Raw genomic sequence first — 17,092 nt, 5'->3', positions numbered from 1 at the left:
TTGTATCACCAACACTGTCCTCTACTTCCGGCATGGCAAACATGGTCCTAGGTTTCATTTTGAGGACACTGCACCATTTAGTACATTTCTTCCCGCCTTTCAACTAACACACTTGCTTCGCTTGTGTTGCCAGGATGTATGGATCATCAAAGTAGCAAAACCGAGTGGTATCAATATTGATAATCCCAAATTTATCTTTACTGTACCCTCTGGATTTGCTCTTATTTGGTGCAGGAACATCGTACCAGTCACACTCAAACAATGTGACTTCATGCTGTTTAGGCCAATAAAGGGTGATGATTTTTTTGATCAGTCCGTACCATTTCATGCCATCATTGTTCTTGACGACAACACCACTATTCTGAGTTGATACATTTTTCCCTACATCTGACCTTCGGAAGAAATACCCATTGATGGAACACCTGCTCCTCACGGTAACTATTTGTTCTGGACCATGAGACAGAGAGTAAATCATTTCATATGCTTTTCCCTCTGCATGTAGGTTCTTGATCTACACTCAGAAAATTTTGAAAGATATGTTACGAACATATATATTTAAGTGTGATGAATAAAATTGAACAGAAATATATATGACTCACTTTACGCTCGAACCAATATAATTGAGCCTTGTGCCTGCGATCAACATTATGCGTATCGGTTTTCCTCAATTCGTCCATGTGCAAACTGATGAAACAATAAACTTATGTCAGTTAGAAATTGAACACAATATAACCTCCTGAATAACCTGCATAAAATATAGGTTCCTCCATCGGTATTATTACTATCAACTAGTATTATAAAAGTTGAATGAATAGATATATTAATAATTGAATAACTCAAGTTTTTCAGCATGCACATTAATTAATTAATTAATTGCGATAGGTCTGGATCGATTTTATACCTTGCATTGAAAGTATGGAATCGAACAATGCCCGTGTCATCCCGCACGGTGACGCTAGGACGACATAGACCAGGATTAGGCCTCTCAGCTCATGAAAGAAAGGCCTGCCATATGTGTGGGCCAAAATAAAGGTCCACCAACATAACCAAGCTGGTGGCACCCACAAACTCATCTATTGCAACCATGCATTCCCCTATATTGCAACGACTATATATTAGCGTTGCAATATCTAAGACTAGTTGCAACGATTCATATTAGCATTGCAATATCTAAGACTCATTTGCAACATTGTATATTTTCGTTGCAATAACTAAGATTTCTTTTGCAACCACACTATTTTCATTGTAATAACCAAGATATCTTTTGCAACAACACCGAGTTTGTTGCTACATCTAAGACTCTTTTGCAACGTACGATAGTACTTATCGCAACATGTTATAATCGTTGCAATATGGACAACTAATTGCCACCACTATAAAATAGCGTGGCAATACATCGCCGCAATTACAACCAACAAATATTCGTTGCGATATAAAGTACCTATTGCAACGACTAAGTTATTGTCGCAACGCTACACAAATGGTGGCAATATGACACCCCTATTGCAACCAAAATGGACTATTGTCGTAATAACCCCTATGTATTGCAACGAAAGTCGCCTGTTGCAAAAAAAATTGGTCGCATTAGTGACAAAACCTTGTAGTGCACTAGTTTTTGGCACAAGGCCATGTACCAAGTGGCAGCCCGGAAGGTTGTGCGTTGCCTATGCTAGATATACGAGAAGCACATCGGCTGCACTCCGATGAGGTTTTACCCGCCCATCAAGAAAAACCGCCCGGTCTAGCTAGCCTGGGTGAGAACTTTGGAAGGACATGGACAGTGCGAGGATGACCCCACCATGCTCCACATGGCTGCCTACCTCCTCACCCTAGACGAGCTCTATGACGAGCAAGCCCCGAAGCTGAAGCAACAGATTCGCCGGGCCGAGGATGCAGAAGTCATGGTAAGGAGACTCTAGGTGAAGCTAGCAGTAGGCGAGGCACAAGCTGCAGCTGCCCAAAGTAATGAGTCTGCCGCCATTAAGGCCCTTAAGGAGGCCGAGGATCAGCACTCCTAGGAATTGAAGGAGGCACATCTCGTGAATTGTGCTAGGAGGAGGATGCTGGTCTTTGAAGATGAGAATGCCCTGATCCTGGATGTGATCCTCGTCACTCCAGGATCCAGCAAGCGAAAGAGACCCAATGCTCCACCAGCACCACCACCCACAGAGACTTCTAGAAGAGGCTCTGAAATCATCGAGCCACCCTCGATGGATGGCGATGTGCTGGCACTCCTCATTCTGCCAGAAGATCACTCCGTCAAAGATGGAGACTCGCCCCACAAGTAGGGTACTCAGCTCAGAGTTGTATCCCAAGAAACGAAGCCACCCTAGTCAGAAGTTAGATTTGTACCCCCTTTCAGTTGTAGTTGTTGTACTCGGTCGTGTAGAGCGTGTTTTGGCCTTACCCCAAGTGTTGTAACCCCCCTAGCAAAGATAAAATCATTTGTGCTTGTTGTGTTGGTAGCGTGTGTGCTTGTCGACAAGAGGTGGATTCTGTCTTTTTGAAAATACAAATTAATTAACTTAAACATCACCTTGAACTCAAATCCAAGTCTCATGAAATCCTGCTCTATCTACAGATGCCTTTCAAGCATGCCACCAGGACTTCTCCCAGCCAGACCCATGTCACCCCGAGTGTGGAAAGGCATCAAGAAAGGCAGGAACCGCCCCCTGTGGAGAAAAGTGCTGATTAGGAAGTTAACCAGCAGGAAGGTAGAGGAGAAAGCCATGCAGGACAAGAACTACCACCCTTGCCTGCTATTGATTTAGTACAAGTGATGCACAACTAGACACTTCTGCTAGAAGCCTTAGCAACCATCATCAACCGCTCGAGGCCCCGTGTGCAAGATCTAAATGAGAAGCTAATAGAATTCCTCAGGACCAAAACACCCACTTTTGCCGGGTCCATCAATCCTTTGGACGCTAATGATTGGCTAAGGGTCATCAAAAGGAAGCTGGAGCCATTTGGCTGTGAAGATAGGGACAAGGTTCACTTGGCTACTCATCAGCTCACTAGGACAGCCCTTGCTTGGTGGGAGAACTACTGCACGGCAGCCCAGGATGCCACCACCAACACCTGGGAAGAGTTTGTGACCAACTTTCGCTGCTACCACATCCCGGCTGCCACTATGAAATGCAAGGCAGATGAGTTTCGCGAATTGCGTCAAGGTAGTAAGACTGTGGAGGAATACATTTATCAGTTCATGGAGCTGGCCCGTTATGCCCCGGGAAATGTAGACAAGGATGAGAAAAAGCAAGACATGTTCATGAAGGGCCTGAATGCAGATATAAGGACCCTACTGACACCCAACACTTTCCTCTACTTCAACACCTTGATGAACAAGGCCATTCTGACTGAGAAGCCCAAGGTAGAGGAAAGAAAGGATAACAAGCGCAAGTTCATGGAGAACAAGACTCGTCAACAGGATCAACTCCAGAAGCAGAGAAATTTCAGCTTTCTATGACATAGGCCCCATGTCCCCATGCAGTACAGGACTCCAACTCAAGCCTCTGGTTCTCACCAGTCCGATATTCCCTTCCAGAGTAGTGTCAAGGCCCCATAGAGCAGCGCCAGCCATACTACCAGCAACATCAGGGCATACTTCAACTGCCGTGAGATAGGGCACTTTATCGCCAACTGTCCGTACACCAACAAGTCGGCAGTCTCAGCCTTCTCCAACTCTGTGAGTGGGCCAAGGCTAGCTTTATGAAGTGACAACCACGTCCCAATCCGCAGCAAAAACAACAAGCCCACCAGCAAAAACAACTAGCAGATGAGGCCGCCCTAGCAGTCATTTGGACGAGCCCACATCAACCACATCAGTGCGCAAGAGGCTCGAGAAGCTCAGGGCATAGTACTCGGTGAGTTCCTAGTTAGCTCAGCCTTGGCAACAATACTTTTTGATTCTGGAGCATCACATTCTTTCATATCATCAAGCATTGTGAACAAGCACAATATAACTACAGTACAACTAAAGTTACCCCTATTAACCCGGACACCTGGAGCTGACATTCAGTGTCAACTAGGTTGTTCTCGGGTAAGGATCAATTTAAGTGGGGTAGAGTTCCTAGCAGATTTAGTAGTACTTAAGTCTAAGAGGATAGATGTGATCCTCGGGATGGATTGGTTAAGCCTACATGATAGTCACATAGGGTGTGCTGATAAGATAGTATGCCTGACCAATCAGGATGGGGTGCAAATAACTTGTCACACTTAGGGAAATGGACCAGATCCAATGGTTTTGAACATAGAAGCTGAGGCTATAGAGGAAGTCCCGGTAGTGGGTAAATACTCCGATGTCCTTCCTGAAGAACTACCTGGAATGCCACCGGACAGGGACGTAGAGTTTGTAATTGATCTTATCCTTGGAACCTCTCCCATAGCCAAAAGACCCTATAGAATGACATCATCTGAGTTGACAGAGCTAAAAAAGCAGTTAGGGGAATTGCAGCAAAGTGGTTTTATCAGACCTAGCTCATCCCCGTGGGGAGCTCCAGTCCTCTTTGTCAAGAAGAAAGATGGAAGCATGAGGATGTGGTTGGATTATCATTCGTTGAATGAGGTCACTATTAAGAATAAGTATCCTCTCCCTAGAATAGATGACCTCTTTGATCAGCTGAAGGGAGCCAAGTATTTCTCCAAGATTGATCTGAGGTCCAGGTACCACCGGCTCAAGATTAAGGAGAGTAACACCCCGAAGACGGCCTTTGTCACCCGTTATGGTCAGTTTGAATTCACCGTGATGTCTTTTGGACTGACCAATGCACCTGCATATTTTATGAATCCCATGAACAAGGTGTTTATGGATGAGTTAGATAAGTTTGTCGTAGTCTTTATTGACGACATACTTATTTACTCCAAAAGCATCCAAGAGCATGAGCAGCATCTACGGGTGGTGCTAGAAAAGCTGAGAGCGCACAAGCTCTATGCCAAATTCAGCAAATTTGAATTTTGGCTTGAGAAACTAGCTTTCCTTGGCCATATTTTGACCACCGAACGAGTAGCGGTTGATCCCGAGAAGGTTGAAGCAGTTTCCAACTGGCAGCAACCCACCAATGTTAGTGAAATCAGAAGCTTTCTTGGGTTAACTAGGTATGATCAGAGATTTATTGAAGGATTTTTCAAGATAGCCCGGCCCATGGCAGAACTACTTAGGAAAGATAAGAAATTCACCTGGACAGAGTCATGTGAAAGAAGCTTCCAAGAATTGAAGAGGTTGACAACCGCCCCAGTCTTAACCTTGCTAGATATTCAGCAGGACTTTACCATTTATTGTGATGCATCCCAACAAGGATTAGGATGTGTCCTGATGCAAGATGGGAAAGTAGTGCCATATGCTTCCCGCCAGCTTAAGTCTCATAAGCAAAACTACCCAACCCATAATTTGGAGTTTGCAGCCATGGTGCATGCCGTCAAGATTTGGAGGCATTATCTGATTGGGAATAAGTGTGAGATCTACACTGACCATAAAAGTTTGAAGTATATCTTCACCCAACCAGATTTGAACTTAAGGCAGAGAAGGTGGTTAGAATTGGTTAAGGATCATAATCTGGAGATCCATTACCACCCCGGCAAATCTAATGTGGTAGTAGATGCCTTAAGCAGGAAATCTTATGGACAGCCCGGACCCAAGGATGCTCTTCTGCAAGAGGAAATGGCCCGGTTAAATGTACACATAGTTCCCTAGGATTTTAGTCGCAAGCTAAGTGTTCATCCCACCCTAGAAAAGAAAATCAGAAAAGCCCAATGTTCAGATCATAATTTAATGAAAATTCGTAAGCACATTGGAGAAAATAAAGCACCCAATTTCAAAGTGGATGATAAAGAAACCTTGTGGTACAAAAATAGAATTTGCGTACCCAAGGAGGGGAATGTTTGGCAGATCATCATGGATGAAGCCCATAACTTGGCATACTCCATCCATCCAGGAGCCACCAAAATGTATATGGATTTAAAGCAACAATAATGGTGGAATGGGATGAAGGCAAACAAAGCCCAGTTCATCGCTCACTGTGATACTTGTCAAAGAGTCAAGGCCGAGCACTAGAAGCCAACAGGTTTACTACAACCGTTACCCATCCCGGTTTGGAAATGGGATGAAATTTGTATGGATTTTGTGGTTGGATTGCCCAAGACTTGGAAAGGGAATGACTCCATATGGGTAATAGTGGACCGACTCACTAAGTTCACCCACTACTTGCCCGTATGGACCAATTATGGTGGAGAAAAACTGGCTCAGCTCTATGTGGACAACATAGTGAAGCTGCATGATGTACGTAGCAGAATTATTTTGGATAGAGGTACCCAATTTACCTCTAGGTTCTAGAGAAGTTGTGGCGGGCCCAGCCCCGGGCTGCATGATGTACGTAGCAGAATTATTTTGGATAGAGGTACCCAATTTTCCTCTAGGTTCTAGAGAAGTTGTGGCGTCCCGCCCCCCCGGGGCCGGGCCCGCATACACCTGGCAGCTCTCTAGGATATCAAGAATTCCCTCACAGACCAACACAAGTCTTTTCTACGCACTTTGTCCTCACTCGTGCGCACCCGGGAAGAACTTCCCGGTCGGTCACCCATCCCAAAATTGCTCCGGGCCAAGCACGCTTAACCCCGAAGTTCTTTGAGGATGAGCTTCCGGAAAAGAAGTTGCAACTTATTGGTATGAGTATTCTATCAATCCTATTAAGCCTTGGGCCAGGATGTCACATACTCACCCCCTTAGAAGACCGACGCCCTCGTCGGTCAACCCCAAGCCAGGAACGTTCCCTCTTGGCCACGTCCGTATGTCCAGTGCCAGCGCATGTGCCATGCTGTGTGACCACTCTGGGCCTACACTAGCCATGCACACCATGCCTGCGCAACTGCGACCGCACGCGCCCGTGAAACCGCGAGAGTCGACTCTGATACCAACTGTGGCGTCCCGCCCCCCAGGGCCGGGTCCGCATACACCTGGCAGCTCTGTAGGATATCAAGAATTCCCTCACAGACCAACACAAGTCTTTTCTACGCACTTTGTCCTCACTCGTGCGTACCCGGGAAGAACTTCCCGGTCGGTCACCAATCCCGAAATTGCTCCGGGCCAAGCACGCTTAACCCCGGAGTTCTTTGAGGATGAGCTTCCGGAAAAGAAGTTGCAACTTATTGGTATAAGTATTCTATCAATCCTATTAAGCCTTGGGCCAGGATGTCACAGAAGTCTGCATAAAGCCATAGGCACCAAATTGGATTTTAGTTCAGCTTATCACCCATGGAAAGATGGCCAAACGGAAAGGGTAAATCATATTATGGAGGATATGTTGAGAGCATGTGTCCTTATCAATGGCAAGGACTGGGAACAGAGTTTACCATATGTAGAGTTCTCATACAACAATAGTTATCAGGCCAGTTTAGGCATGTCGCCATTTGAGGCTCTCTACGGAAGAAAGTGCAGGACCCCTTTAATGTGGTCAGAAGTGGGAGAACGCACTTTAGTCGGACCAACCTTTATAAAAGAGGCAGAAGACCAAGTGGCCAAAATCAAAGAGAAGCTCAAGGCAGCACAGTCCAGACAGAAAAGTTACTCGAACAAAAGGAGACGAGAGTTGAGCTTCAATGAAGGAGATTCCATCTACCTCAAGGTCTCACCGATTCGAGGGACTTGAAGGTTTCAAGTCTAGGAAAAGTAGCCCCTCGGTGTATTGGACCATACTCGGTATTGAAAAGAATTGGAGCTGTGGCATACCGCATTCAGTTGCCTGAAGAAATGTCAAATATACACCTGGTATTCCATGTCTCCCAGTTGAAGAAATGTTTGAGAGTGCCCGAAGAGCAAGTACTAGTGGAAACAGTAGATTTGCAGAAGGATCTTTGGTATCAAGAAGTGCCCATCAAGATCTTAGACACTGTCACTAAGAGAACAAGAAATTCAGTGGTGTGGATTTGCAGAGTCCAATGGAGTAGGCATGGTGAAAAGGAAACCACTTGGGAACATGAGGATGCCTTCAAGAAAGAGTTTCCCCATCTCTTTAGGATTCAGCTGAATCTCGAGGATGAGATTCAAGTTAAGTGCGGTAGGTTTGTAACATCCTTAATATTTCACCAATCAAAATCACTCGCTAAAAATTTCTTTCAAAATCTTTTATTGACGATCTCCAAAAAATCCCATTTCGCGATCGCCGCTGTCTCTCTCTTTTTCTTCTTCTCTTTTCCTCTCTCTTTTTCTCCCTTTTTCTTTTCTCCTTTTTCCCCTTTTTTCTTTCCCTTCCTTTTCCTTTTCCTTTCCTTCCTTCTTCCTTCCGCCATGCCTGTTCCTCCCGTCCCCCTCCCCCGGCGCGCTACGCCTAGCCCCCGTATGCACCTGCGCCACCTGGCCCCCATGCACGCGCCCTGCGCTCGCCATCGCTACACGTCGCCCTGCCCTGGCTGCGCTCGCCTGGCCCACACCATGGACCCTGCACACCACTAGCACCAGAGCTCACCGCGCCGGCCGCTAGGCACCACTGCGCTCAACGCCACCGCACAGCATCCCGCCTTCCTCCCCTCACCACGCGCACGATCGTGCCAAGCTGTCGCGCCCAGCCCTGCACTGCACTCGTGCGCTGGTCCACGCCACTGTGCCCTGGTCGTCTGCGCCCGACCGTGCACGCCGCACCGCCCCCCAGCCGCTTCCACGCCACCGCCCTACTGCCCATCACTGCGCTCGCTGTTGCCTGCCTCCGTGCACCAGCAAACATGCACCACTGCACCCTAGCCATGCACGAGCATGCCCTCACGTTGTGTGCTACGCTCGACCCCGCTCTTTGCCTCGCTGTGCGCGCCACCATGCACACGCACGTGAATTCCGCCCTACTGACTACTATAGCATCACCCAGTTGCCATCGCCATCTTGTCGCCGTTATAGCGTCGCCCGTGCCCGAGCATCCCAGCCGCCTGTCGTCTCTCCCTGTGCTCTCCGATGCGTCACCCGTGGTTGTCCTCCCCTCACCTCCAGCCTATAAAAGGGCTCCCCACTCCACCCCTCAACTCCACCACGAACACCCTCGGCCAGCTCCTTCCTCTCCCGAGTTCCCTAGTGCCGCCGCCCCTAACTGCCAGTGTCGCTTGCCGCTACCACCATAGGCTGTTCTAGCCCAATGTGAGATGGGGAATGGAGCTCCCTCACTCCCCTCTTCCTTCTCCCCATCTTCCCAGCCACCGCCACGCCCCGGTGTGCCACCGGCGCCGCCGCCATAGATTGCCCCCCCTTTCTACCCCTCCTCTACTCTGTTCAGTGGGAAGAAAGGCGTTTCACCTATAAACCCCTCCCCTTTTCCCTTTTTACACCAAGACACCCCCTTCTCTTGTTCCTTTTCCACCAGAGCCCCTCCCTCTCTTAGGTTCCTGCAAAAAGTTTCCTGGGCCCTTTGAAATCAGCCCCTAACCACCTTCATCCTGTCATTTTATGCGCCATACTTCCTCCAATAAACCCCAAATTCGACCACATCATTCTCAAATCTATTCCCACTGAGTCATCTACAAATTCCCTGAAACTACTCCGCCTTTTCTATTTTAGTTCACTTCCTCTCTTCAAGCTCAACAGGTAAAACTTTTTTCCCTTTGATTTATTTTGTGTCCACTTGTGTGTGCCGTAGATCACAGAGTAGCCAAGTAGGGGGAGCCCGAGGAGGAGCTTGAAGGCCAGTACCGCGAGCCTGAGCCTAAGGACCCGTACCACGAGGAGGAGCTTCCGAAAGGATTCGAAGACGGCAAGTGCAATCTCACCCTTTGTTTTATATTTATCCTAGTTTTTCAAACATAACCTATTAGCCTATTTTTACAAATTGCATATTGATTTTCTGCTGAAACACGGTTGGGTAGCCACCCCTTGATTGCTATGATTATTCCTGAATGTCCTAGAATTATCTCTAAATAAGACATGCTCTGTTTAGATGATAATCATTGCTAGAATGCTTAGGACCCCGTTACTCAATTTATTACACTTCAATCATGACTACAATGTGTTTCTATCAAAGAATAAAGGTGTGAGTGTTTTAAAATGAAATAAATGGGTTTTGGGAAATAAAGGAAGAAAATATTTAGATGAGATGGATGGGTGTTTCTTTTATGAAATACCAAGCTGGGCTCGTTCCTTAGTGGTTGAGCAGGTTGGGAGATATCGATCTTGTCGTGGGTAAGGACTGAGTTGATGTGTCATCTTGCCTAACCCAAAATTTCATCGTGCAACCCGTCAACCTTTGTATGAGGTAAAGGCTTAGCATAAATCCCACTAGCGAGTCTAATTATCATCGGTGTGCTGGATGAGCAATGGGAGCTCATGGTGAAGGAGTAAGCACGTGTAGGCTTAGGTCCCAATTAAGACCTCTTTGGTAGGTCCTTAGCCCCATGGTTGCTTCCATGATGAGTTATTAGGTCTTAGCTAAGGTGGGTAATTGCTTTGATAGGATCTGTGCCTACACTAAGGTGTTTGTGTTGCAGTACCCTACTTGTGGGTAAAGTGTACACCTCTGCAGAGTTAAAACCTATTCAAATAGCCGTGTTCATGGTATTGAACAAGTTACAATTTGGGCACATAACTAGCTTTGGGAGATGGATGATTTTCATGGCGTGTGTTGGATTTTGGAAGTGTCCGGCAGTTGTGCTGTGAGCTACGGCAGACGGGGAGTCCAATAGCATTAAAACTTGGATCCTTTGTGTAGGATCAACCTCACTCAATAATTCGGTTACTACACAAATGCTTTGTGAAAACTCCTTTGAAAACGAATCTGTGCACGCGTTAAAATCTAGCTTTATTGCAATTAAACCTAAACCTTATTCTCAATATATCTTATGTATATTCTTGATTGTATCCCTTCTGTGGATGGGGTTGGACTTGTTGAGTACTTTTGTACTCACCCTTGTTTTGTTACTTCAGAGGAAGATCCTGACTTCATCACCGAGGATTTCGAGTAGGAGGTCGCTTCCGCACCCAACATTGCATGTGGCGTTGGCCCTTTGTAGGATGCTTCCGCTAGTGCATAGTCCCAAGTGCTGTCTAGGGTTCATCTGGACAGAAGCTTGGATCATTACCGCTGTTGTTTAACTTATTGTTTCAGCGTGACTTTTTCGCCCGCTCCCTCGAGAGTTGTACGGTTCATGAACCATCTATTGAATAAATGTGTTATCAGACTCCTGGGACTGATATTTGTATCAGATTTAGTCTTCGCTGATGTGAGGATGCTTCATGATCTTATTGGGAAGTCCTTGAGGTCCATAGCAATCGATGTGATGCACCTAATGAAAAATCTTTGTGTGAATGTGCTTGGTTTCTTGGGTACATATGGAAAGGCAAAGGATATAATTGAAGCACATCAGGACCTGAAACATATGAAACAAAGAAGATGGTCTACATCCGGAAAAGAGAGATGATGGACATCATTTCCATCTTGCTAGTTACACTCTTCGCATGGAAGAGAAGGAAAGCATATTTGAGTGCTTGAATAGTATCAAGGTCCTATCGGGCTACTCCTCGAGTATATAGGGAATAATAAATATTAAAGAGAAGAAATTTATTAATCTAACGACCCTTGATTGCCAGGTCCTAATAACACAATTGCTATCTGTTGCACTGAGGGGTATTCTATCAGAGAATGTGAGAATGGCAATCATGAAGCTATGTGCATTCCTCAACATGTTTTCTCAGAAGGCAATACATCCCAACAATCTACTAAAGCTATAGAATGATGTGGTGCAATGCTTTGTCAGCTTTGAGATGGTCTTTCCACCTTCCTTATTTAATATCATGACCCACCTTCTAGTCCACCTTGTTGAAGAGATTTTTGTTCTCAGTCCTATATTTGTACACAATATGTTCCCTTTCAAGAGGTTTGTTGATATGAACCCGCTAGGTTTGATTCCCGATCTTTCGATGAGAGGCATGGGATAACTCGATTGGTCGATGGAGACGACGTTCACGGCCCGACTACAACCTTCCAAGCTGCACCTTAGCAACCGATACACCACCTCCAATGGCTGCCGCGATCTTGTGGAGCGCGTCACCTGGCCACTAGGGCACTCATTCTGCAAGCAATCGAAGAACAAGCAAGAACAAGTAGAACAAGCAACTCAATTGCAAATATGGAGATGAAAACTAATCTGAACTCATAAAGTTGGGGTTCTGAATCAAGTAGAACGGATGGTCTAGTCGACACACGCGTCTACAAGGAATTAGCAATGGCTAAACTTTCAACAAAAACAAAACCCAATCTATTTGTGGCAGCTCTACTCCTTATTAATACCTAGGAGGATGACCAGGGGGTGTTGGCATCGTGCTCCAACCCTAGGACATGTCCCTAATGGACCCAACTTGATACATGGCCCATTGGGCCAAAATAAGGCGAGGCAGCACCTTTGGATACAAAACCTCTCGGTAGTATTTAGGTGATTTCGGCCGACTCAGAACAGATATGGGTATGAGTCCACATCCATATGAAAATAGACTTCATAAGGATTCCAAGGAGTACTTGAACATCTAAAACGGAGTCCGGACGAGGTCGTGGTGGCTGTTGCAAGTTGATACAGAGCTGCAGTCCGAATTCAGCCCTAAAACGTGTTGGATTGGAACTCTTTCTTTCCTTGGGCCAAAAGTGACGTGGTGGACTGGTGGAGGACGTTGGGAATACTTATACTTGGCCCCCAATCTACTTCTTTGGTCCTCCATGCCTTCCATGTGTGTTTAACACTATTTTTGATCCACGTATGTATTTCTGATATTGACAACAAACACCCATCATGGTGCAACATCAATTCATCAAATGTACCAAATACAATCATGGTAAAGAATTGTTTCACCTGTGAATCAAAAATTACTAATGTGGTTATATCCGAGCAGGTTATGTCCTCATCATTATCCCCTTCTTTGCTGCAAGTCGTCCTCAACTTGCTCCAATAGCATTCTAAGGTGCTTGCTTTTGATGTTGGAGCACAGAGTGACGGTAATGCTGCATGGCCACAACTAGTAATGCTCCCCTTCTTTGGTCTTACTCTGTTGCATATGGGAAAATTAGAAAAACTTTGCAAAACATTATTAGAGTTAGTGCAGCCCTCTATTTGATCATGGTATTGTAGTCCAAAAGGATATTTCAGATTAGAGCAAATATAAACTTTATGCACCAAATATTCTCCTTTGTTGTCATATTTGCCAATTGCATGAAGCGAACAATGATTAAAACTTGGAAAACTATAATCAAATTTAAGTGTCTCTTTTAGACAATCTAGATGGCACAGAATATCAAATTCAATATAACCTAAACTATTTAAAGAGGACAGCAAATTCAGTTCATCTTGTGCACAAGTAATAGAATGAAAAGGCTTATCTTGAGCACATTTGTATTGTTCCAAACCAAAAGTATCACACTTATTCACTACTTGTGGCATAGGATTTAAAGAAGCAATAGCACACAAGTCCACTTTATCTCAAGGAATAGCAAGTAAATCATTTTGTGACAAAGTAAAATCAGCAATGGGTTCCAATTTTTGTTGCTCTTCATTGGCATGCCGAGTGGACAAATTTTGGTTATTATGGGTCACATCATCATTGCAAGTACTCATAGATAATAGAATATCCTTTTCAACATTGAGAGCAAGACAATACAATTGAGCAATATGTATGCATGATTTGCTAATTAACAATGTTTGAATTTCAGAATTGAGCCCTCTCATGAACCTGCTCATAACATCTTCCATGCATTCATCTAATCCACCATACATGATACAAATTTTAAAATCATGGAAGTATTCTTGCACAGTCCTACTACCTTGTCTCAAGTTGTCTAATTTTGCAAGCAAATAATTAGCATAATATTGAGGAATGAATGCATCTCTAAAAAGACATTTGAAGTCTTCCCAAGATTATAGAACTTTCTTGCACCTACAAATATGTTTCCATTGTAGCAAGGAAAATTCAGTTAAAATTTAGAGGCAATATAAATCTATTGTTTCTTAGATAGGTCCTGCTCATCAAATTCATTATCTACTTTTAACTCCCAATCAATATAAGCTTCAGGATCAAACTTACCATCATATAATGGTAAGTGTTGAATGACAATCTGAATATGAAGGTCAAGTTTCAACAGCTTAAAAATCTCCGTATCACTTGCCATGATTAGTAGAAAACAAGAAACAAAAAAATAGTATTTATCCTCCTGTCAACTACTAGGATTTCTCGATTGTAATTTCTCTCAAACTCAACTTGTTTAAAACAAGCCCTTACAAGTTCTTACCAAGCCAAACAGGAGGTGACGGCAACCAACAAGTCTGCAACCGTGGAGTGAAGTGTATCGATGCCGCAACAACAAAAGCCTGTCAAGCTGTAGTCGAATATGTGGAGCTCTAGGTGGGCTAAAGCAAGGAAGTACTAGAACCACGTTAGTTGGAAGCAAATTGAACAAACGCTCAACGACGTTATTGTGCTGGTCCTAGGCTAGTACGTGCTAGAGACGCGAGCCTGGACACAAACGAAGTCACTAAGCTACAGCAAGAAAGGATCACATGGAGAGGAATAACAACAAAAGAAAAACCCTTCTCTTCTTCTTTCTCTTTCTTTTCTTTCTTTCTTTCTTTCTTTCTTTTTCTATTTTTTTTCTTTCTTTCTTTTCTTTCCTTCTATCTTTCTTTTCTTTTTTTTCAAGTATCACAGAGCTCAAATTTTGCAACAAGATATAACAAGCTACTCACAGCAATTAAATATTTCCTTGGGAAGGGTGATTCAATAGCAAAGTCAAACAAGTGGTTGTTTTGCAAATCCAGCAGATACGCAAATCTCCAGGGTGATTGCGAAGTGCTCAAAAAGAATTTGGGACCAAGGTCAGATCCTTTGGAAAGAGCATAAGTTAAGGTTTCCAAGTTGTATTTAAACTCCTGACGAAGGAAATATGGTGCTTTTCTTCTCAGGATGAAACAGGACTCCGAATCGAATTCTATTTTGAACTTGTTGGATTTTCTTTTTGCAGATGGAAGTACGGACGTGGATGAAACCTTCGAGGCGAGGTTAGGTTAATAGTGGTAAGCAAAACAAAGGAATTTGGAAATCCAATCTGATTTGTGGAGAGAAACAAATAAACTCAAATCTGCGATAGTGACACAAACGTGACAAGAACTCGAAACTCTAAACGACTAGACGCTAAGACCAGCAACTTGATACGATGATGCAATCGTTAATTCAGTAAGCCCTAACTAAGCAGTAATAGTAAAAGGCTCAAAGGGTTTTTTGGGATTATGGAGAACTAGGCTACTAATTTTTTTGCCTTTTCTGTACTATAGGAAATTAAAAACAACAAAGAATTAGAAGTCTCTCACCGATAAACCTTGCTCTGATACCAACTGATATGAGCCCCCTAGGGTTGATTCCCGATCTTTCGACGAGAGGCGTGGGATAACTCGATTGGTCGATGGAGACGACATTCACGGCCCGACTACAGCCTTCCAAGCTGTGCATTAGCAACCGATACACCACCTCTAATGGCTGCCGCGATCTTGTGGAGCGCGTCACCCAGCCACTAGGGCACTCGTCCTGCAAGCAATCAAAGAACAAGCAAAAACAAGTACAACAAGCAACTCAATTGCAAATATGGAGATGAAAACTAATCTGAACTCATAAAGTTGGGGTTCTGAATCAAGTAGAACGGATGGTCTAGTTGACACACGCGTCTACAAGGAAGTAGCAATGGCTAAACTTTCAACAAAACAAAACCTAATCTGTTTGTGGTGGCTCTAATCCTTATTAATACCTAGGAGGATGAACAGGGGGTGTTGGGGTCGTGCTCCAACCCTAGGACATATCCCTAATGGACCCAACTTGATACACGGCCCATTGGGTCAAAATAAGGCGACGCAGCACCTTTGGACAGAAAACCTCTCAGTAGTATTTAGGTGAAATCAGCTGACTCATAATAGATATGGGTATGAGTCTAGATCCATATGAAAATAGACTTCATGAGAATTCCAAGGAGTACTTGAACGTCTAAAATGAAGTCCGGATGAGGTCATGGTGGCTGTTGCAAGTTGACACAGAGTTGCAGTCCGAATTCGGCCCCAAAACGTGTTGGATTGGAACTCTTTCTTTCCTTGGGCCAAAAGTGACGTGGTGGCCTGGTGGAGGACGTTGGAAATACTTGGACTTGGCTCCAATCTACTTCTTTGGTCCTCCATGCCTTCCATGTGTGTTTAACACTATTTTTGATCAACGTATGTATTTCTAAAAATGACAACGAACACCCATCATGGTGCAACATCAATTCATCAAATGTACCAAATACAATCATGGTAAAGAATTATTTCATCTGTGAATCAAAAATTACTAATGTGGTTATATCCGAGCAGGTTATGTCCTCATCATTTATGGCAGTTCTGAACAAGTATGTTCATAATCGTGCTCATACAGAAGGAAGCATCACAGAGAGATATAGAACAGAGGAGGTCTTTGAGTTTTGTGTTGACTTTATTGATGACCTGAGTTCGATTGGAGTCCCTGTATCACTCCATGAGGGGAGACTCTAGGGAAAGGGCACACTAGCGAGGAAAGCTTGGATGGACATCGATGAGAGTACATTTTGTAAAGCACACTTCACGATCCTGCCACAATCATTCCTCGTGGCTCCATACTTGGAGAGCACAAGACCATTGTACGGTCCTCAAACCAGGGGAAGACTGAGGCCTGGATTACACGTCATCATATTGACACTATTGCCTCTTGGTTGTGGCGACGACTAATGGGTGATGACACGATTGAAGAGCAACTAGCAAGGTTGGCTAGGGGGTCCATCTATCTTAGTATCAACATTTCAAGGATACAAGATAAATGGGTACACATTTTACACGACAACCCAAGACCAAAAGAGCACAAACCAAAATAGTGGTGTCCGTATAGATGCAATAGACAACAATGGAAAAAAGATAGATACTATGGTGTCATTGAGGAGAATTGGGAACTCAACTATGGACCTTTGAAAATCTCTCTATTTCGATGCCAATGATTGAAACTTAATGAAGGTGGTGTAACGACAAACTATGGGATGACAACAGTGGACCTTAACAAGATTGTATCATACAGAGACGTACCATTCGTCCTAGCCAATTAATG

Source organism: Setaria italica, chromosome V (assembly GCF_000263155.2).
Source record: "Setaria italica strain Yugu1 chromosome V, Setaria_italica_v2.0, whole genome shotgun sequence".
Taxonomy (NCBI): domain Eukaryota; kingdom Viridiplantae; phylum Streptophyta; class Magnoliopsida; order Poales; family Poaceae; genus Setaria; species Setaria italica.
Note: the sequence above shows the minus strand (reverse complement) of the source record.